Source organism: Balaenoptera ricei, chromosome 6 (genome assembly GCF_028023285.1).
Source record: "Balaenoptera ricei isolate mBalRic1 chromosome 6, mBalRic1.hap2, whole genome shotgun sequence".
Classification (NCBI taxonomy): domain Eukaryota; kingdom Metazoa; phylum Chordata; class Mammalia; order Artiodactyla; family Balaenopteridae; genus Balaenoptera; species Balaenoptera ricei.
Window position 1 is genome coordinate 91,881,340 of NC_082644.1, and position 23,833 is coordinate 91,905,172.

At 41.3% G+C, this 23,833-nt stretch overlaps 1 protein-coding gene across 3 annotated transcripts in view; it reads left to right on the top strand.

Annotated features, from left to right (window-relative positions):
- Positions 1 to 258: 258 nt before the first annotated feature.
- PLPPR1 (phospholipid phosphatase related 1) overlaps positions 259 to 23,833 on the top strand; it is a 282,374-nt gene continuing 258,799 nt past the window's right edge. For all 3 annotated transcript variants that reach the window (XM_059925194.1, XM_059925197.1, XM_059925196.1), the window contains exon 1: positions 259 to 598. The gene's annotated coding sequence lies outside the window, so the exon portion shown is untranslated. The remainder of the gene's footprint in view (positions 599 to 23,833) is intronic.

The window sequence follows — 23,833 nt, forward strand, 5'->3', positions numbered from 1 at the left end:
CCCCACGCAGGGCGCCCCTTTGCGGTTGGGTTTCCCAGCTGCCTTCCGGGAACCCCGCCGAGCCCCCTGCGGCTCCGGGGGGCAGAGCCTAGCTCGCCTCCACCCCATGCTCTCCTCGCTCTGCCTGCGCTCAGGAGTGAGCGCTCAGGGTCCCCCTCTGAGCATGCGCAGCCCGGCGCCCTCCCCCGCCTCTCTCGCGCCCCCCTCCGCCCCCCTCCCCTGCCAGCCTTTTGCTCCTTCCTTTCATTAAACAAACGGGAGATCCTGAAACCTGGACCCTGTGCTAGCTGCAGCTCAAGGAGGAGGCGGAGGAGGAGGCAGAGCGCGGGATGGGCGCTGAGGGGGATCCGTGATCCCGCGCTTCCCCGCCCCACGCGCGCGCGCACACACACACACTCTCTCTCACACACACGCACACACACACTCGCACAAACACACGCGTACACGCCCGCGCCGCGCGCTCGCCGGTTGGATCTCCCACGCAGGCGGAATGCAGCAGAGCCCGGGGAGCGGGTCTCCGACCGCTGCTTGAATGCACCTCGCTGCCGGGAGCCGGACGGCCCAGTAGGGCGCACGGGAGGAGGCTCCGCCGAAAGAGGTGAGTGAGGCGCCCGCAACCGCGGGCAGCTCCGGGACGCCCGGGCGGCCGGGTCAGGTTCCCCGCTGGAAGCTGCGGCGCAGGTGGCCCAAACCCAGCTTGCGGGCATCAAGGTGCAGATGAAGGCGGCGCCGGGGCGGTGCAGGGGAAGAGGGCGATCCCAGAAAGGGTCGTCTCCTGCGAGGTGTCAGATTGACCCAGCGGAAAGCTACACCCTCCCTGCTCGTAAACTTTCCTCCCCTGTCATTTGGGAAACGTGGAGACAAAGGGGGCGTGGAAGCTCCCTCCGTCCCGTTCCACCCTCCTGGCTGCATTACAGGCTGCGCCGGGAGCCGGCGTGCGGGCGGGGGCGCCCTGCAGGTGGCTGGGGCCAAGTCCTCCCGCCCGGGCGGGGGTAGGGATTTCTCAGCCGTGGCTGTAAGCGTGGCCTTTGATTTTCCCTCAGGCGTGGGCACCTGTCATCCTTTCCTCCTCCCCCACCCCGCAGCCTAGGCGCCTCGTAGTTTGGGGGGGCGGGTGTCGCCTGGAGAATTGGAGGGGCAGCCTCTGGCTTTCTCATTCAGCACCAGTGCCACGGGAGCAGGGGGGAGGCTCGGGCCAGTGCGGGGATGAATGATGAGTTACTAAAAGGCTTTGCCATAATCACCTTCTGGAAACGCTGGGCGCCGGGATCTCTCCTCCCTCGGGAAGGTGTTCTCTTCACGCACACCGAGGCGGCAGCCCTGGGAGCTGGGCTGGGCTGCTGTGGCGTGGCTGGGGCTTTATTTTTGCCCCGGGGTTTTATGACACAAACATGTGGAATATGTGGAGGATTCTGGGTTATTTTTCTTTGTGGGAATACCGTATTCCCTTTTAACCTCTTTCGTGGGAGAGATTCTCTGCAGCCTGGTATCCAGCTGGTGGACAGGCACCGTTCTGAATCTCTCTTCGGTCCCAGGGAAGAGGTCCCGAGAAAAGGATTCCCTAAAATGCCAGTTGCATTAGGGTGGGGTCTCAGAGTGCGGAGTGCCTGCTGGCACCTGGGAATCGCCTCAAATCTAATGGTCCTTTGAAACAGCGGAGCCTGGTCAGACTGTGAGGGGTCCAGGACTGGGACAAAGGGGATTGGAAGAGGGACAGATGATGGCTATTTAGGAGAGGAGCAACTAGAGGCTAATTGAGGCGAGAAGAGGTCGAGTGGGAAGCAAGGTACCCTTGCAACCTTCACTGAATTCCTCTATCCCTCCTCTTAATTCTCCTGTGGTTGGTGGCTTTTATTCATCGGGTGGGACTCTAATTTGGAGATTTCTGGAATGTCACATCTGGAGAATAGAAGACTTGACTATTCCTGAGCTAACCTTTAGCACAATCACAAATTAGTTCTGTAAGTCTAGGAAATACCATGTTCAATTCTCTGTTTTGGCGTTTTGTTCACACCTGGAAGGTGGGGTAGGCAGACAGGTATATTTGGGGGGTGGGTGGGTTCTGTACCTTAGGAGCCTTGAATTTGTAAGAGAAGTGTATGTGGGGAACCTGGAAGCCAAGTTGATGCTGACAGAAGGAAACACTAGAAGCTCAGATCCAGTACTTGTGTCTATGGGTTGCCAGAGAGTATTCTCTTCACTTTAAGATGACTTGCAGAGGCCATCTCACTGCTGCTCTGGGGACCTTTTTTAATTTTAATTTTAAACATTTTGTAACTTCTTTTAAGTGGGAGAAAGCATGATATACATGAGGTTAATTAAGAAAGTTCACTTATGAGAGAGACCTTGACTCATAAGTCAACGTTGCCAAAGGTGAAGAAGTTATTGAGAAAGGAAAAAAAAAAAAAGAGGGGAATTGGAAAGGGATGCATATTATTAAAACAGCTTCACTTTTATAATTTTTAAAAAGCATTCAGTAAGATGGAAATCTGAAGTTATTATTTTTTTCTTTTTTCAAACAACTGGTGAAGTAAAGACCTTTCCAGAAATATTTTCAAGTTGATATTGGCCTAGTGGGGGTTTAAATATAATTGTCAGCATATGTCCCTTTTTATTGCATGGTGAATATTCACATCATTTTCAGTGCAAATCTTGGCAAGAAAAGATTAAGATTTTTTTTTTTTTTGCTTTTTACTAGAGCTCTATTTTCTTTCTTTATGATGTATTTCCTCTTCCTACATCTGCAAGTTCAATTCATTTTGATTATATTTAGAGTCTATTTTCAAATTTTTATTGACCACCTATCCCATATTTAGCATTGAAGTTCATATAATAATGTATAACATCGTTCTGGCCCCTAAGGTGTTTATAATCTAGTTGTCAATACAGAATTAACACATATGAAATAACTAGAGAGTAAGATAGGTTTGTACTGTCCTGTGAACTCTTAATATGCATGCCATATACTCCATCTTCCCTCCTGGCCTTTTCTCAACATTCAGAAAACACACATTGGAACTTATTATGTGCTGGAGCCTGGAGAAAGAAAAACACAAAGAAGTAAAAAATAGTCCAAGCTTTCAAGGATGGGGAAACAGGTATTTAGCTAACTATGATACAATCTGATTAACTGTTATAGTGGTAGGGTAAATCAAGTGCAAATAGTAGACATGTACGTGATTTTTTTTTCTTCCCCTATGGGATTTGACCAGACGGTCTTTGAGATATTTTTGAAAAATGAATAGTTTTTACCAGGCAGGGAAGGATAGAGAGGACATTCCAGCAGAGGAAACATGTGAGTGTGCCTGATGAGTTAGGGTAACTATGAGCCGTCCCATGTGGCTAGAGCACAGGGTACTAGAGTGTGGATACAGAAATGAACAGCAGCTAGGTGACACTAATTAACAACTAATGCTGTGGAGTAAGTGTTTGGATAGGGATATGCCCAAGATGCTATGGAAACACAAGGAGAGGGCATCCACCTAAAGGAGAGTAAGAATATCAAGAAGGTTTCTTAGGGTGGTTGAGGTGACCTAAGTCTTGAAAGACAAGAAGAGAAGGGCTTTCCAGGCAGAAAAAAAGCTATATGAGAACTGGAAGTTGTTCTGTGTGGATGAAGTGAGAGATGTGGGTTCTTAGCTCTGTGGAGTAGCAAACCATCAGGCCAGAGAAATAAGCAGTGATCAACTGTGAATGGAAATATCCCAAGCAAAGGAGCTTCAGTTTTATCTGAAAGGCTGGGAAAGAGTTTGCAGGTTGGGAGAGTTTGAGACATAATCAGATTTGCATCAGAGAAAGATAGCTGTGACCACAGTGTGGAGGATGGATTGGAGGCGGTGAGACTGGAGGCAAGGAGCTTATTGTGGAAATACAGGCGTGAAATGATGAGGATGGTGGCATTGGGGGTGGAGAGGAGGAGATATGTCCGAGAGACAAGTGAGAAAGTCAACCTCGCTAATCTAAGAGGCCTCCTCTGTGTATTCCCATACTACCCTCTACTTTTCTAGAATTCACTTGCGTAGCTCTCTTTCCTGTGTTTGGAAGGAAAGACATTCACAGGTGCATCTCCAGCATTCATTACAGGCTTGGTACAGAGTAGGGACTCAATAAATATTTGTGGAATGAATGATTAAATTAATGAATGAGGAAATCCGGTCATGAAGAAATGATTCCTGCATTAGAACAGTAGAAGCTAAATCATGGCTTCCATTTCTCCAAGGTGATCAGCATTTGGGAGATCAGTGACAAAATGACCCAGGAAGACTGCCTTTATGAAAAACTGTCCTATGAAGTGCCAATAAGAAAGCAACATTGTGACATCACATTTTTTATATCTAAAAATTATATTATTGGCTCATCTTGGGAGCATTTAGCACAGTTCCTGATTCACAGTAGGCTGGCAGTAAATGTGAATTCTCTTTTTCTCCCCCCTTACTTGTCAGAATTTCCTGATTTCATGTGCTTTGCTCAAACTTTTAAGATAATCTGGGGCCAGGGAGTTTGGAAGCCACAAAGTCTCATTTAAAGAGCTCGTAGCATCTTGGCATCCTGGGATAAGGGCCAGACCACCCGTGTTCCCATCTTCAAACACGCAGCCCTAGGAACTGGGTCCCTTACTGAGCCAAGCCTGAGTGTGTTGAGTTCCAATCTTTTTTTTTTTTTGGTCAGTGCAAAAAATAAATTTTTTGTTGTTTCTTAATTTTTTTGGAAGTGGAAAATCTTAAATGTACAGCTTGTTGAGTTCCCATCTTAAAATCCCAATAAGAGATTTCAGAATGGATAAAACATGAGAATTTGTTTCAGGTTGACTACAGGGGTGAAAGAGCGATACCAAAGATAGCACTTTGGGTTTGAACTTTGGTAGCTGGATGAAAGGTGACAGAGGAATGAGGAGAGAGGTTAGCTCAGAAAAGTGAAAGGCTCAATGCTGTTTTGTGGGGAACTGATTTTGGGGTAACACTGGAACATCCTGGAAAGCACATAGTACAGATTCCAGCATGTAGTGATTTCACAGTAAATACCAACTACTGTTTTTATTAAGGGAGAGGATGGGGAACAGGAGACCATAGAGCCAAAGACTAAATCTCAGCATTTAGCAAAATATAGGGGTTAAGGAGAGAAACAGGTACCATAGAATACTCAGATAATATGGTAAAGAACTGGAGTGAAAGTAAAAGCCTAAGAGAATCATGAGAAGGAGTGGTCAGACTTCACAGAAGCAATCCTACCTATGTGCCAGGCCTCGTGTGAGTGCGTACATGTGGAATCTCATTTAATCCCCACACCACCTGCAGTTCTCTTCTCCATTTGACAGCCAAGGCAGCCCAGACAGAGAGATTCCAATAGCTTGTCCAAAATTACCAGACCAGGAAGTGGCAGAATCAGGTCACCAAGCCCATTTTAATAATCCTACAAACTCCTTCTCCTCATCCAAGGTATAAATTACCAGGATGATTTTAAGTGCAGAGAGGTTGAAAAGATTGAAAGTAGGGAACTGGAAAAAAAAAAAAAAAAAGGCAATGAAAAGGAGTTCCCTGGTGACCATAGAGAAAGCAGTTTTAGTACAGCACGTGTTCAGAAGCCGTATCTCAGGGAATTCAGTGGGGAATGGGAGGTACCAAGATCCAGGCGAGACGTACCTGTCAGTCATTTATGAAGTCGGGTGGGGGAAGGAGTTAGGAGACCATAGGGAGAAGGAACAGTGAGCCTCAAATGCAGTTTTTATCAATGGGGAGCAGATGGGTAGAGCTGGTATCTGAGGAGAAAACGTGTGGGAAATGAGAGCAGGAGAGAAGAGATGGAGGAGAAAGGATGCCTGTCTCCAAGAGCGTGGAAAGATGGATTCATGCTCTTCTCCCCCAGAACTAAATGACGGAGGTGCTTACCAAAGCCCAGAGAGTTCAGATCTTTGAGAGTCCTGGAAACATAAGGAGCCTCTGACTGCCGCGCGCTAAGGCGTCACTGGGACACGTAGATGATGAACCTTGTTTATGTAGCACAGTGGCCAAGAGTGCAGACTCTGGGGCTAGATAGGTTCTATTTGAATTTTGGCTCTGCTGCTTATCAACTATGCAACTTTGGGCCACAGTTTACTTCTCTGTGCTTCAAATTACTCTCGCTCTTAAGACGGAGATAACCATCTTAACACATCACATAGAATTGTGGGGATTATATGAGTTAACATTTGTAAATCTTGGTACAGAGTAAGTGCTCAATAAATGGTAGGTATTATGTGTGACAACAGTCAGGTTAAAAATAAAATTTTGACTTTATTTTCAGGACTCTAGAGATTGTGGACCTCAGTGTTTGTTTAAAAAATTATTTTGGTTGGTTAATAAATAGCTGGCTCTAATCCTATTTTCCTAAGTGCAGGAATTAAATCAACCGACACAAACATGGCAGGGGCAGACCAACTCCACCGTCATAAGCCTAGGTGTGTCTGCCTATAACATTTGCCTAGTTGCCTCCTCCTTGTGCCTGTCTGGGAAGATGAAAGTTTGTTTGCCTTAGGCTTGTCCTCTCATTCTTCAGCCTCAGTTCATCACACAACAGGTACTTAGCTGTTTAGCAAGTTGTTTTCAGGGAAGTGACTACATGTATTAATTACAGCACTGCTTTGGTACTGGGGGATGTAAACTCTAAATATCTCAGATGTGAGGTTTGCATCATTCTTTGGGAATTAAAAGGCTTTCTCCTTCTTAGAAAGGTTTGTACTGTGTTCTAAAATAGAATCCCCAGTGGACATGGAAGCCCCATCATCTAGCTAGTTGGCAACAGGGCAGTGACTAGAGCTTAGGTTTGAACATAACCCAGTGCTTTTTGCATTACACTCTGCCAAATACTTTTATTATTGCTCTGTAATCAAAGACTGATTTTTGTTTGCTTGTTTCATCCATCCTATTTATGTTTCAGCCAGATTAAATTTCTTACATTTCCCCAACTGAGATTTTTCTTTCTCACTTTTTGGTCTTTGGCCATGCTGTTCTCTCTTTCTGGAATTTCCTCCTTGCCTTCCCCTGCCTAACTCCTTTGGTCCTTTAGGTCAAAGTCACTTCCTAGGGAAGTTTGTCCTGACCTTTTAGCAGTAAGGTTGGCTTCCCTTTCTATGTATTTCTATTGTCCTCAACTTTGTATTTTCAGCACCTTTCATAGTGCTTGTCACATAGCAATTGATTGGATTGATTGTAATTCATTTTTGGATTGAATGACTGACAGTGAATGAATCTTGTCCTCTTGAGTCATTGCTGATGCCCCAGTCATGCAGCTTCACGTTATAGAAAATCATAGAATTTTCAGGTTCAGAGGTTCACTGGAAATTTTTTAATCAGACTTTTAAGTGAAACAAGATGAGGAGACTGAGAACCAGAGAGGTTCAGTGACTCGCCTGAGCTAAGTAGTGTGAGAACCGAGCCAAGAACCCCAGCTCCTGATTTCAGATGCAGCGTCTATCCAGGGCCTAGATCAGGGTGAGCTGAGGGAGGCAGAGTCATGTAATTGCAGGGTTGGTTTCTGTCTTTATTTAAAATTTTTAGGTTTTATTCACATGGATTTTTTGCATTAATTTAATTTTTTAAAATATTGCATTAAAATATTGTTTTTCTTGATTACTGAGTTTTTGGTCACCCCTTTAAATTTTGTGCCCAATGTAAGTACCTTTCTGGCCTCACCTTAGTCCTGGCTCCGTTATTTCCACTTCCTAGCCTTCATCATTGGTGTAAGAATGCAGTTACACTGTGGAAGGCAAGGGCCCTAACTGAAAATATCAAAGGAAACACCATTTAGCATGGTGGTATGAGTTGTTAATAAACGTTTCATGACCTGGCTAATCTGCTAATTAGTAAATGTTACATTCACAGCATAAAAGCAAGACCAAAAGGAAAAAATAAAAGTTGAAAGAAGCTCTATCATCTATCTATCTATCTATCTCAGGACCAAGGGACAATGTAGAGATTGTCTTCATTTATAAGTTTATGTATGTGGTTGTTTATATATGCCTATATTTTTGAGTTTTTTGAAGACACAAGATGGAAAAAGGAGAAAATTATTCTACTCATCAACTTGGCGGGTCTTGGCTTATGGCACTGCTGGCCTATTTTGAAGATTTGAAGTCAGAAGGTTAAAAAAATTGGCCATTGCTGCCCCAAATCTAGGAAAGGAAGGAAAAGAAACATTAATGGATAGGAGAAAAAGAGATAAAGAGAGGAAATTTTGAGGGAATATCTGCTAAGTACCATCCAAGGCATTGCTCTCAAGTCTAGAATGGGCTTTACATATATTATTTCATTAATTTCTACAGCATGCTGGAATAGGTATTCATCTTTCTATTTGACTGCTGAGCAAACCAAGTCTCAGAAAGGTGAGTTAGTTTACCCAAGCTCCCAAAGCTGGAGCTGGATTCAAACCCAGGTCTGAGTTAAAGACTGTGCTCCTCCCACTTCATCCTTCTGCTTCTCCAAGGCTTGGGATGACAGATCACCTAATCACCTCCTGCCATCACTGAAGCCTTAGGTGCAGGGCTTCAGCGGCTTGTCTGGGTTTGCTGAATGGAAAATCAGCAGTTAGCTCCCATTCCTGCTATTATTTCCTCCTTGTATGGTACATTTATCTTTTCCCATTCATCAATAACAACAGAAAGCAGAGGTGTATATGCATAGGAAATAAATACCCCTCTTTGTGTGAATATCATAAATTTTTACATGACATGAAAACACATATTTTATATTACCTGCATTATGTTAGAGAAGGCTTTTTCTTTGGGTATTATGGCATCAAGTGTTCCAGAAATGCTCACAGACACAGACTGATGAAAAGGTGATCATAATTACTGGAGCAAATCTGTCATGATGAGGGGTAGTGTATTTGCACAGCTGACAGTCAGGGTTTCTGGGGTGCTTTTTTTTTCCTATAAATTTATTTATTTTATTTATTTATTTTTGGTTGCATTGGGTCTTCGTTGCTGCGCGTGGGCTTTCTCTAGTTGCAGAGAGCGGGGCTACTCTTTGTTGCGGTGCGTGGACTTCTCATTGCGGTGCTTCCCTTCAGTAGTTGCGGCTCGCAGGCCCAGTAGTCGTGGCTCATGGGCTCTAGAGTGCAGGCTCAGTAGTTGTGGTGCATGGGCATAGTTGCTCCATGGCATGTGGGATCTTCCTGGACCAGGGCTCGAACCCATGTCCCCTGTGTTGGCAGGTGGATTCTTAACCACTGCGCCACCAGGGAAGCCCTAGGGTGCTTTTTTTTATTGACGTTTCTGATGAGTAGCATGGAGCCCTGACCCCCACGCAGAACATTTGAAATTCAATGAAATCAGCAATCAAGTGGAATCAGATATAATTAACAAGAAATAAAATCTGGTTGAGAGTAATGCTGTTCAGCTCAGAGCTCTACAAGCTGAGCATGCTTTATCATTATTCCCATCTCCCAGTCTTTGCTAGCTGTCGCTTCCAGGCAAACCCACACACTCACATGCTCTAATAATCAGCCTACAGCCTTCTCTCCTGGGGGGTCACAGGAACTGAAAAAAAATATAAGATCTTTTCATTCAAACTTGTATTAACTGGAAAAAAACATTATCTGTCTTTTTTTCCCCTCAGTGTAAATGTAAGGCAATATCTCTAGGTTTGAGAAAATCTTTTGGTTTTAGTGTTTTACATGGGCTGACTTGTAACATGTGACACAATTCCTAGCTGGGATAGTTTGGAGCAATTAGAGTATTTTAGGAATCAAAAAACCAAACCAATTATATATGTACTGCAGTGTTATACAAAATGCAGGTATAATGAAGTGCATGGTGTAGAAAGTAAAAATCAGTCATATTTCTGCCCCAGCCTCTTCCCCAGAAGACCACTGTCGGTTGTTTAATGTATGTTCCTCCATTCTTGGTCCATTAACATTTACATAAGTTATTCTTTTTTCTTTAAAGGTGGGGTTATACTTTACATATTATTTTATCATTTACTTTTAGTTACAATTTCAAATGAAAACAATTTCTTTAGATTAATAAGCGTTTAGTAAATATTACTGTTGTATGAATAGGATGAATGCTGCTTTCCATCCTAAAATAGAGCTCAGCTGACATATCCTAGGGTCCTTTGGCCATCTGTCCTCATATATATGTTGTAGATACAGTCAATGAGGAATTTTCTGGGCTCCTTCTAGTAGCCACCAACTATACCATGTGCTTTTCTGGAGCTCACCGTCTATCTAGCAAGAGATAAAATAATGAGGGGACTTAATTTGAACTTAATAAATGGCATAAATTTAGAATAAATTCTCCTTGATTCACAGAATTGCTGGAAGGGCTAGTCTATTTCAATTGTTTTTATTTTTCTAGATGAGAAAATTGAGGTCCATCGAGGTTAAGTGACTTGTCCAAGGTCCCACAGCTGGTGATTGGAGAGGCTGGGAGGACAGGCTGGTTTCCACCCTATTAAGCCGGTGCTGATTCCATCACACCTGACTGCAAAACCACCCTCACATCCAGAAGAAGGAACCAGGGAACTCACTTCACACACACTAGCTTGACCAGTGACTCTCTAGCAAATTGAAACTCATGCTTTATGTAAATATGGTCACCCTCCAGCTGCTGCGGGTACTGCCTCCCCATCCTCATCCTCCCTGCCTGTCTAACCCCTGCCCAAGCTCCATCTTTGCCTCCTCCATGGCCTGATAGTCTCCCATTTCAGTAACACTTTGAAGTTAGGCAACAATCTGACCATGTTGAGATGGGATGGTGGCCACATTACCTAAAGAGAGTGTTCTTCTTTAGACATATTAGCAGAGATTTAATTTTCAGTTTTGCTTCTTGCCATCTTGAACTTTAAGGAATGAGTTCCAAACTAAGTGCATTTTACCTTCCAAGTTTAATCAAGGCATGAACTCTTCCTTATATTAACTGATGATTTTTCTCCATGATGGGGGCATGAATACTCTAATTATCCTTCACTGCTATGGTGTCAGGGTCACATGGTGGGTTAACAGCTTGGACTATGGGGTCAGATGGACCTGGGTTCTAATTCCAGCTCTGCCATTCACTTAAATTGTGATGTCAGGCCAATCCCTTGGTCTCTCTTAAGTCTCAGATCTCTCATCTGTGAAATGGAGATAGTAAAAGTACTCCGGCCCCAAAAGAGATTTTGTAAGGAATAAATAAATTACTTGCTTTAACATAGAGTTTAGGACATAATAAGGACTAAGGAAATTGTAGCTACTATTATTCATTGTTTATGATACACAAGATGTATAACAGATATAGCCTTCAGAACTACTTAGATGTCAAGCTTTACTGGGTTGTCACATTTTCTTTCATAACACTCTAACCTCCTTCTTTTTAAAAAATAAGACTTAAACCAAACATCTGAAAATATGACTCATTATGCTGGTAACTCCCAAACTTTGTCAAGTCTTTGTCATAATATCACCTTCAGAGGTGAACCATGGAATTCTGGAGAATAGCAAGAGGTGGGAAAATGGAGGGGTTTGGTCAATACATTGAAGCCCTGCTTTAAATAATAAGTGTTAGCCCTCTTTCTTTGCATTATTCTACTTTCATGGAAATGCTTGGGAATTGATGAAAATGTGTGCCTTTTTCACACATGAAGACAGCATTATTAATCACTCCTAGTTAAATATGTGCTTTAAGTCTCACTTTCCTCAGAAGTACTGGTAGATTATCTAGATGTAGACATATATGTATGCTTGCATAGACTTATAGAACCTGAAGTGTGGATGGTAAGAATCCAGTCACTCACTCAGTGTTGGAGTCTCCCCTTTCACACCATATAACAAGAAGCTGTCCAGCCTCTCTTTTCAGCACCAGGGCTCCATTCCTTCCTCTTGTTGGTGACCATAATAGATGTACCCAAGATAGAAGCTGATTGGATCTGAGCTGTGGTTTGGCCAGGATCCTGAGAGCTGAGGCAGAGAAGGTAACCTTGGTGCGTATCAAGCACTCAGATATACTTTCATCTCAGGACCTTTGCACCAGCTCTTAGCTCAGTCTGGAATGCCTGCTTTGCAAAAATCTACATATCTCTCTTTCTCTCCACTTCATACACCTGCTCACATGTCATCACATAAGCCTTCCCTGGTTGCTTTGTCTAAAATACCCAGCCCATTCATCTTTAACTCTTTATTCTGCTTTAAATTTCTTCATTAGTATTGATTACCACCGTGATTTTTTTAAACCACCTTGCTTTTTAATATATGTTTACTTGTTTATCTATTTGTGGTCTGTCTCCTACTAGAATGTAAGCATCACAAGATGAGGGATTCTGCATGTTTTGTCCATTTTTATATCCCCAAGACTTAGAAGAGTGCCTGTCACACTCTATAAATTTAATTCAAATTTATTGAATAAATGAATTAAAATGTAAAGAATAATTAACATCCTGAGGGTAGATCTAAGAAACCAGTAGAAATCAAGTCCAAACCAAGTCCAAAAGGCAGGAGAGTGAGAAAACATCTAAAAATGTGAGATAGCTCCAGAGACCCAGAGCTGGGCAGATCTGGGAATGTACGCTGGGAAATGAGGCCCAAGGTAGGGAGTGGTCGAAGAGGATTGCTCTGAACGAGGCAGAGGTGTCTCAGTTGCAATCACTGGCTCTCAGACACAGGGGGCTCTGGTGGGCGGGGCACATGCCATTGAGCTTACTTCTGCAGGAAAGAGATCATTTCATTGCAGACAACTTGAAATATTAAACAGATTGAGCCAGATTCTGCCTCCCTTTAGCTATATGGGGCCAGTTGGCGAGGCTAAGGAGTACAGCTCATGTGGAAGAAGACGAAATTAAATGATGCCCAAGAAATCTAGCTTCATTTTATATAGAGACTCGTTTGTATAGCACTACAACAAAATGAGCAAATTGGACGCAGACTGGTACTTATAAGGAAAATAAGATTGGAAAACTAAAAATATTTAGCATGTGCACCTTCTTACCTCTATATGTGACCCACTATTGAAGAAATGTACATTTGTATAGGAAATCTTGTTATCTTGGGATCTTTAAATGTGAAGTTACTTCTGATTACTAGGTTCGGTTCTGAGTACAATGCTGACAAGTGTTCTGTGTGGTTTGTTGCATTTGTGTGATCTGGGGCACAGCAGCCAGAGGCAGCTCTGTGGGGGACAGGATTGCCCTGAAGTTGTCCTGGAGTTTCTCCTGGAGAAGCTGTAAAAGGTGTGGCAGTATTGCTTGAACACGCAAGGCCAGGTCTTGACCTCTGTGGATTTCCTTGGAGAACAATTATTGGATTTTTTATAGTTCTTTTGCTTTGAGCAGAAGTTTTCACTCACTTAAATATCAACTATTTAGAAGAAACTTACCAAAACTAATTGAAAGGAAATGTAAAATTCTTGGAAAGTTTAACTATATAAAAGAGAATATGCCAGTTAAAGGCTGTCATTCTGTGTGAGTCTTCAGGACAACCAGCCTTGAGGCAAGTGATAAAAACCTAAACTCTATACCTTTATACATGGAGAAAATAGAATTTATAGGAAAAGAACTGAAAGAAGAGAAATCTAAACATTCAGAACTGAGTGAACTGATTGTCTGGTGTTATAAGAAGGGTAAAGTCGCTAGAGAATAAATCAGAATTTATCATATCACTAGTACCTTTTCTAACAGTGCATCTGGCAGAGAAAATTCCTCGTAGTCTTTCACCAAGAGGGGATCTTTCCCCTCTCTTCCTCTCAGATCTCACTTTTGCTATAAATCTTTGTTCCTCTACCTTTTCCTTGAATTCAAGATTCTCTGTTGTTAGTGGATCCAAGGGGAAGATTCATGAGACTAGGGCTTATTTTTCCTCTTGTTCTCACGGAAAGCATATAGGGCCACCCCAGGGATACTTTCTGTCAAGGTATTTTTCTGGACTGTCACATCCTTCAATAGCAAAGAAAATATCTACCCACCAAGTTTTCCTCATTTTTCTCTCCCTGGTGTTAGATCCACTCCACCTCCATCCTAAAAATAATGATAAGTTACCTTTAAGGTAGATTCAGCTTTCAAGTAAACTTGCTCCTGAACATCCAGAAGGAAGAAATGAGGACTTTTCTTTTTCTTCAAAAGAATTATTTCTCAATTTGAGTTTAGGAAATGGCTGTAACTTCAGTGATTATACTTTTGACCAAAAAGAAGTTTTATCAAATTATAATTCCTTGGGTAATATTTTATAAATCAAGGTGATTTAAATATTGTTAAGACATGGGTTAAAAAGAATAATTGTTCTATTATTATAGGAGATGAAACATAAACTTCCCCTTAACAATTATTCCATATGGACTTCACCCTGGTAGTTTCTCCTCTGACAGCTTCCCAGGCTTCAACCCCTTTTCTCCAGAGCTACCTTTCCACTGCAGTTGTCTTTGTCTGCCATCTTTCCCATTTTAGACAGTCCTTGCTGGGGTCTTTACTACATGACTCCACCTCCTCCTCCTAGACAACTTTGCAGCCCATTCCCACCCCCAGCTCCTGAGAGAGAACATAAAGATCATTTGGAAATGGTGGAATGTAGTGGAAAGTATGAGATTTCAATCAAAGGGTCTGAGTTTTAGCCTTGACTACATCACTTACTCACAGTGTGACCTGAGAGTTTTCTTAATCTCTCTAGATTTAATTGTTTGTTTGTAAAATGAGGACAAGGGTAACTCATAAAGAATTGTTTTGAGATAATTTGTGAGAGGGTAAACTCTAAAACTCTGCAGAAGTGTTTTATTAGAATATTATTTCTAATTCAGCGCCATCAGCCATCATTTTATAGAAAATGAAGGGAGATGAAGTAATTCTTCCAAGGATGCAGGGCTCAATTTTTTGCTATTCATTTGGCAATTGAAGAACAAAGCATGTAGTATCAATCAGATGGAAATACACGTGCTGGCTGAGGATGTAAATCACCCAAGATCAGATGTGTTTCTCTTTGGGATGACTCAGAAGTGTTCTATTGTAAACAGAGTACACGTTTGGCATTCATACAGGGAATCACTTTACCTCGTTTGCCCCAAATTGCTTACCTAAAGCTATTAAGCTTTATGCTTTCTGTGTTCCCATTTTAATATGTAGTGTGTCTGAGATTATCCAGAGGAGTTGAGAAGGTTCTCATTCTTGATTTTTAAAAAGTAGGTGGGTAGAGGGAGGGGCTGCTTGCAGAAAAGGAAAATGGAGAGGACAACGGAATAAGGGGTCTGAGCTGATCCAGAAGGAATCGGCTGTTTCACATGAACCTAAAATAGAAGAAGAAGCTTTGCCAGATGGGGCTGTGTGGTTTGAAAGCATCAAATTCAATAACAAAGTAAGGGTGTCATGCCCTTTATACCTCTGTACAGTTAGAGAAACCAAAACCATTTTGATGAAAATCACCAGGAAAATTCAACTGAATGAATAGGCGAGACCTGGACAGGCTGATTGAGGTCTTAATGACTGTTAGGCAACAGCTGAAACTAGACACATTCCTTTTCTTTAATAATTAGACATGTTTCAGTATACAGGAAATATTTGTTGAATGGGTGAATAAATGGAAGAGTAAGTGAATGAGTAAGTGAACCAAAAGAGTCATGAGTGGATGGGATTGCCCTGAGCTGAGAGCTGGAAGCTGTTGTCTAATGGAGCAACTTAGCTGGACATTGGAAGCGAGAGGATGAGCCAAAGATGTGCTGGGTTAGAGATTCCAAATGATTGCTCTTAAGAAGCATATTTTAGCAAGACAGGGTCAGATAAAAGGCTTGCCCCAAAGGATTATGCCACTTGATGCTTAAAGAATATGATATCCTTGTACTGCCCCAGAGACGTAGTCTAGAATAATGAGCTCAGCATGGACTCTGGGGTCCAGCAGATGATTTTCAGTTCTGCTTTACTAGCTTTGACATGGGCAAAATATTTAATCTCTCTCACCTTCAATTTTCTTCTCTGAAAATGGGCTAATAACACCTACTTCATATGATTATTGTAAGAAGTATCTGAGCTGTCTGTAAATCTCCTGGCATATTGTTTATTCTCAATAAATGTCAGTTGCCTTCTCTTTTCCTTACTCTCGGACAAAATATCAGCAACGCCCATCAGAGGCAGACATCTTAAAAATGAACAAAGAATCATAGCTCTTCCAACATTTGTTACTCCTACAAAACCCAATGTATACATTCTTAAGCGTGTTGGTGTTTATAAGTGCACTACATCGAGGGCCTGCTAAACACAGACTTCACCTTATCAGTTGCTCCATATGGACTTCACCCAGGATAGTTTCTCCTTTGCCATTTTCCCGGTCTTCTGCCCTTTGTCTCTGAGCTACCTTTCCCTTGCATTTCCTTCTGTCTACTCTCTTGTCCATGTTATATAGCCCCTGCAGCTGATCCCTAACGCATGACTCCCAGCTCTCCCCCAGACAACTTTGAAGTCCATACCCCTACCCAAGGCAGCAGAAGAATGACGAGTTCCATTTTTTTCTTTTCCATCATCTGCCCCCATTCATCAACTCTCTTATTCTTACCAAAGCCAATAACCCCCCCCCCCTTTTCTTCCCTAATTTTTTCAACCCTTAGTTCCCTTAGTTTATCCTTGCTGTTACTGTTCTTAACAAATTCTTGTAATTATTTTATTTTAATATATTTATCTTATGTATGTATCTCTTTTCGTATATGATTTTCAAAGTGGAGCTTATTGAAAACTTGTGTAATCACCCTGGTCTCTCTAGATATCTCCTCTTTCCTTCCCAAGCAGAATCATTTATAGTTTTTCTAGTCATATCTTTACTCTTGAGACTTTCCTTCTCTCATATATATACACCTAGTCCTTTTAACCATTTCTAGAGTTTTAGGTTAAGGGATTTTGCTCCTTTCTTCTCTGGAGTCCTTAAAATAGTCCTCCTTGGCTACAGTGAACTCTCATGTTCCTATTTTGAGGATATTTCTCTCATCCCACATCACTGTTGATCAGAATAAGTTACAAAATAGGAGTCCACTTAATGAGTTCATCCATTCTTTGAGAAATGAAATCACAAAGAGAAGGTTAAGTATATATCTGAGCACTAAGCCAATCAAGTTGTCTTTTGGGCAGTGTGTGGATATTTGTCTTCCATCCTGCTCTGCCTAGCCATAGAGGCCATTCTTTGGTTTGTATGAGGAACACACCTTTCCTGTCCTTCATCAGCCCGAGCAGTCTCCACTTACTCTTACAATGGTATCGCTTCAGTTTCTCTCTCTTTTCATTTTTCAACCCCATTGTAGATTGTAGCCAATACAAATCCGCTCTCAAGTCTGAACCACGGGATCTCCTCACCATTCAATGCTCAGTACTTGTACTTTTAAAAATATATATATATATATGTTTATAATGGTCATGCTGTAGGTTAATTCTGTCTCCAAATACATCTATGCTGGAGTTTGTCTTGAATGTTGTCCTACCTTGGAGCAGCCCTGCCACTTCTTTTTCTTCTCACTGCTTTTGATTACTCTCATGTGTTTCTTTTTCTGAGACTACTGATTTTCGCTAAGATGTTACTAAGATCTTTAGGAACTGAATCTTTATTGTTGAGGGAGGACCTTTAGCTTAGGTGAGTCTTGTGATTCTCCTCAAATTGTACCGTCTTGGTAGGTAGGCACCTAGGCTGTTCCACAGAGGAGACTCAGTTAATATTTGTTGATTAACTGAGTGAACTACCTGCCCCTTCATCTTATTTGCCACGCTCGGGAAGTCATTTGGCCCAGTTTCACTCATTCTTTTTCTGTTTCTTGAGAACTGTGTCGGGAGAAATGTGCCAGAGAAACAGGTCCATAAATAGATCATTACTCACAGGGAGAAATGCCAGATAACCTTGTTCTGTGTCCAAGAAGACATCGGGGATTCTGAAAAGCAAACTGAAAAATGACAACTGAGCTTATCATTTCATTGGCAAGACAAAAGATATAGACATGAGATAGCATGGTCCTTGATCTAGTGAGTGTTTGAGGTAAGATACACCTGGTATACCTCGAGCTAATTGAAAACTATAGGGATCCTAGAGCCTTTGAGGTACACACTTCTTACTGAGTCTAGTATATTCCTATAAGGTATCAGAGAACACAATGCTTTGGGATACAAGGCTGTCCTGGAGAAATGGGACTCATGATGAGATAGTGAATGAACCAGATATCCCTTTTCAGGAAAAGGTTTATTCTTCTTAAGGTAAAGAATGAAGATTGATGTGGTGCTGTCTCATTTCAGGGAGATTCTTAGAAGCATTGATTTTATAATAGGAAACATGCATATCTCCTAATGCATTGGCACTGAACGCTCATACATCAATAGCCACAAATCCTCAGAGGCCAGGAAAGATTTTGATTCAGAGCCACTGTCTAAAGAGTCACTGTTCATTAATACATGGATAATAAAGCCTTGAAGGATAGGAAAATACTAGGAGTACAAACAGCATACAGTGGGTTGATAAACATACAATTAAAGAGCACTACAAAATGATAAGAAATAGACAATAGTAAAATGAGCAAAGGGTGCAAAGAAGAAACTCATAAAACATAAAATGCAAATGGCCAATAACTATATCAAGGGAAGTTCAATTTCATTAGTAGATGGAGAAAAGCAGGTAAAAACCAAGATACCATTTTGAAACCATCAGACTGGTAAAAGTTTTAAATATTGTTTTTATTCAGTGGTGGCAAGTGTGTGTGTGTATGTGTGAAAACACTTTGTACACTGCCGATGGTTGTGTGAATGATTACAACAGTTTTAGGACTTAATTGGTAAATATTCTCAAAACTGAAAAGGCACACTCCTTGTCACTCAGTAATCTGACTTTGGAGAAGATATCCTAAGGAAATGAGGGCATGCATTTTTAAGGATATATATATCCAAAAATACAGCATTTAGTAGCTAAAATATGGAAACACATCTGAATACTTATCAATAGGGCATTGAATAAATTATGGAACACTAAATAAATTGGAATATGCCACTTTGCCATTTTGAAAAATGTGGGTTTATGTTTATTCACCTGGAGTGATATCCTTTATCCTTTTGCAAGTGGAAAAAGAAAATTAATAATATTAGCTAAAACATATATATTGTTTACCATGTGCCAAGTACTATTCTGAGTTGCATGTGTTATTTCGTTCAAATATCACAGTATCAATTCACAGTTGAGAAAATAAAACAGAGAGAGGCTAAATGACTTCCAAGGCACATAAATACTCAGTGTTAGAACTAAGATTTAAACTTTTGTGAGTTGGCTCCAAAGTTGGCAGTCTTAATGACCATGGGGTACTTCTTCTCAAGTGATGGGTATTATAAAATCCAATCTTTGTATTAAAAAAGAAACAAAAATAACCATGTGTATATGTATATATGTACATATCGATGTATATACATTTAAAAGTGATGCTTCTAATAAGAGGCTTGATTATTTTAAGAAACAAGATAGTGAGATCCATTTGCCTTTGAGTTTTTCACACCCAAACAAACAAAATAAGACCTTCCTTAAAGATTCCAGGAAATTCCAGAAGTTCTGTGATTTCCAAATTGATTTGAATCCTTCTCAATATCTTTTTTGGCAAAAGACTTATGTACTGAGAGAATTTATGTCTACTCTGAGAGGTGGAGGGAAGTCACAGATCAGGTTGTATTTTAAACATATAGTCATGAATTTTTAAAGACAGAAAAGCAATGAAAACTAAGTGTATTTGAGCTCTCCAAGTAAGGCTTGGGTCTAATTTTTGATATCCTGATATGTATGAGGGAGATATCCCAAATGAGTAAGTGCTGTGTTTTCTGGAAGGTCCTGGAAGAAACAAGTGTGGAGGGATAGCGTCAGAGATGGAGGATATTGTAAGAATACTTTGAAGTATTGTGGAGTAGGATAGAAGAAGGATCCCAGAAGATGAAGAGAGATCACTAGGTGGATCTTGTCTCTCTATTGGTAGTGCTAAATTGATAAAAACATAATATTTATGAGTCAAAATTGGTCCAAGTTGATGCTTATTAATGATGGTATTGATTGATTCTAGACAAACTAGAACTATTGCACTTTTTTTTTTTTTTAAATTTATTTTTGGCTGTGTCGGGTCTTCGATGTGTCACGCGGGGCACTCGGGATCTTTCATGGCAGCTCTCGAGTTGTGGCGCGTGGGCTTAGTTGCCCCAAGGCATGTGGGATCCTAGTTCCCTGACCAGGGATCAAACCCGCATTCTCCCACCGGAAGGCAGATTCTTAACCACTGGACCACCACGGAAGTCCCTATAGCACTTCTAAAGCATGAAATTCTGAAACAGCCATGTGACCACAACCTCAGCCTTTCATTTCACTGTCTCTGCGCTTGTCCATCCATCCGTCACCTTTTTCCTGGACTCCTTCGCCTTCTCTTTATCAATAGAAGGTTTCACTCAAACTGTACTGTCATTCCAGATTCACTTTGTCTCCTCCCATGGCTTCCTTCACATGGTCCTTTCCTAGTTTTTCCTTTTTTCTCCATGGCTTCTTATTTTCAGTCTGCTTTTCCAGCTTTCTTATTCTGTCTTCCTGATGTTGATGAACTTCTATTCTCTGCTTTACACAATGCTCTTAGCATTGTTTCTGTTTTTGCTGTTGTCCTAATTAGAGCTGTCATTATTTTTGCCTATACTTTTTCACTCATATCTTAATTGGCCTCTTATCTCCACTCCCTCCAAATCATTGTAACTACTATTCATGTCTGATCTATTTATATAAAATTCATCTCTAGTCATATCACCCCATTCCTCAACAATTTTCAGTAGCTCACCATGAAATTCAGCTTCTTCATTCGGGAACTCAGTATCCTTCAATGTTAGGCCCCAGACTGTCTTCCTTATCTTGTCTCCTACCTGCTCAAGCTGCATAAGACTTCCTGCCTTTCCACAAGCATGGCCTGCATATTCCTCCTCCATGTCTTAAACCTTCTTATCCCCTGTGCACCTCTCAAAATGTTAGCTATCCTTCAGAACCTTCTAAAATCTTCCCCCACCTTCTCAGATGCTCCCAGTCAGAAATAATCATTCTCCACTTAATGTTCATGTTTTAGTCTGTTCTTCTATTAGTGCTCATTTCATTTTTGTTCTTGCTTTATAGCTATTATGTACATGTGTTAGTCTCTTCCATTCACTATGTACCTCCTTGAAGAGAGGTAGATGTTTATTTTTTAATTTAGAGATACAGAAAGAGTAAAAGTAATTCCAACACCCAGACGGTGATAACCATGATTAACATTTTGGTGTATATCCTTGCAGGCTTTCTTTATGCCTACATACAGTGCTCCTTATTCTAAAAAGTAAAACAATATCACAGTATACATATTCTTTTATAACCTGTTTTACTATCTAATGAGAAGTCAGAATTGAATGGCTTGGCTCCAAATGGTAGTTAAGGAGTTGTACCAAGAAGAGACTGCCTGAGTTAAATCCCTGCTTCACTACTTACTAGCTGGGTGAACGTAGGCATAATAGTTAACCTTTCTTTACTTCAATTCCCTAATCTGTAAAATATAGATATTAATAACACCTACTTCTTATGCCTATGGGAAGGATTAAATGACATAATCCACGTAAAATATTTACCCTAGTATGTGTGACATAATAAGCATAGAATAAATGTTGCTTGCTGTTATTATAAAAACTATATCTTGAATATATCCATATGACAATAAGTAAGTATAGTCTAGAATTCCCGCTGAACACCTTGCAGTACACAGGACAGCCCTGCACAACAAAGAATGACCTGAGCCCAGATGTCAGTAGTGGCAAGGTGGAGAATCCACAACCCAGGGTGTCCAGAGCCTCAGTTGGCATAGCTGAGATGGCTGAGGTGACTAGGTGGCTGAGGCTTCTCTCTACGTTGTCCTTCTTCCTGTAGGAAACTAGCCTGAGCTTGTTCACGTGGTGGTGGAAGGTTTCCCAGCAGTGAGAGGGCAAACCCCAGTGTAGTACTGAAAATACTTTTCAATCTCTGTGTCATGTTTTCTAAAGTCCCATTGGCCAAAACAAGTTCTATGGCCAATTTCAGATTCAAGGGGTAGAGAAATAGACTGCTTTTTGATGGGAGGAGTTGCAAACCATTCTGGCTTTAAAAAAATCTACTACATGGGTGGACACACTTTTAACTGAGACTCATTCTGCTCAGTGGCCCTCCAGGAAGCCTGTACCAATTTACTCACCCAACAGTTGTCTATATTTCATTATCTCACAAACACTTCTAAGTTGGTGTTAAAGAGTCTTTGATTGTTCAGGTGAAAGTAAAAGGGCAGGATAGAAACAGAACAAAATAAAAACTTTCTATTAATTCATTTTTGATGTTTCTGCTCAGAAGAGCCCAGATTCATGTGTTAAACAGCCTGGTGGCATCTCAGCTTGGGTGTCACATGGTATCTAAACTGGAAGGTGTAAAATGGTTTATTTTCTCCCACAAACCTGCTTTTCCTACACTTCCCATTTCAGTTAATGGTGCCACCATTGTCCAATCACTTGACCCAGGTCTCCTTTTGGAACCTCCCTCTCCCTCAATTCCCTGACTTTTTCAGTCACCTAGCCCTCCATTAATTTACCCCCTAAATGTCTCTCATATTGATTCCATGTTTCCCATTCCCATCACCATAGGGTGATTGGTTAATTTATACTCTTGTTATTCCTTGCTTGGATCGTTACAATATCCTCTGTGTCCACTATCACTTCCCCTACCACACCTTACCCACTCTAATGCCTCCAGAGTTATCTTTCCAAAGTAAAAATCAGACCAAGTCAATTCCATGACAAAAATCCCTTGAATTTTTGTGTACTTTGTGGACTCTCCATGTCCTTCAGGAATTAATTTCAAATGCCTTAGCAGAGCATTCACATGCCTGCTCTAGGAGAAATGATAACACTTCACCTGTCTTACAAGCTTGTTTAGATAAATAAAGGAGATGCTGTGTGTATACTGAATAAATGAATGAGTGTATGAATCAATAAGTGAATCAATGAATACAAAAGAAGTCCTTTTGTCTGGCTGGAGTAAATGATTTGGAAGCTGTAGCGAAAAGATGCAGCTTGAAGGGTCATCAGGGACTTGATTATAAATGGCCTTGTGTATCAGGCTGAGAAGACAGGATTTAATTCTAGAAAGAACCAGGAACATATGACAGCAGCGCTACTTCAGATAATCTCTAGAAAGGGAAGTATCTAACCCTATTTACATTATATTTCAATGTCCAAAAATGATTAGTTTGAATGTTCTTGTCCATGTTGAATCACAATTTCCTGATGAAACTTAATCCTCCCAGTAGCCTGAATTCTATTACCTGACTTTCACTAAGTCTTCAAATTCACAAGGTAATTTCTGGAGCCCCTTTCATGCATTCATTTCTTTGGACATAACCTTTGACCTCATTTAGAAAATGGTCCCAACAACACTTCTGAAGCATGTTGGTGACACAGTCAATTGGAACAGAATCCAAAATGGTTTCAGTTTACTGGAGTCGAGGTGTAATATTCCTATTAGGCCTTCCCACCTGACTTCAGCTGTGCTCTGCACAAACCCAGTAGCCCTCTTTTAGGCAGGATTTGTTCTTCACAAAGACTTATTGCTTATTATCCAGTGCCCTGTGATCTCTGAGGTTATTGAAAATTGATTTCTTCCCGTGCCTTTCCCTGGTGCCAGCCACTGAAATCCTTGACCATCGACGGATGGAGAGAATTAGAAACAAGCAAATAAATAAATAAGTAACAGGAGCCTTCTTTGTTTCAAGTCTCTGACTTCTGCTATACTGCAAACCTCTTCGTGTACATTTGCTGTGTCAGCTCAGAGTGAAGCAGACAGAATGGGCATTGAGGAAGGCCATTAGGAGGTGAGGCAGCACGAGCCTGATAAGGAGAGC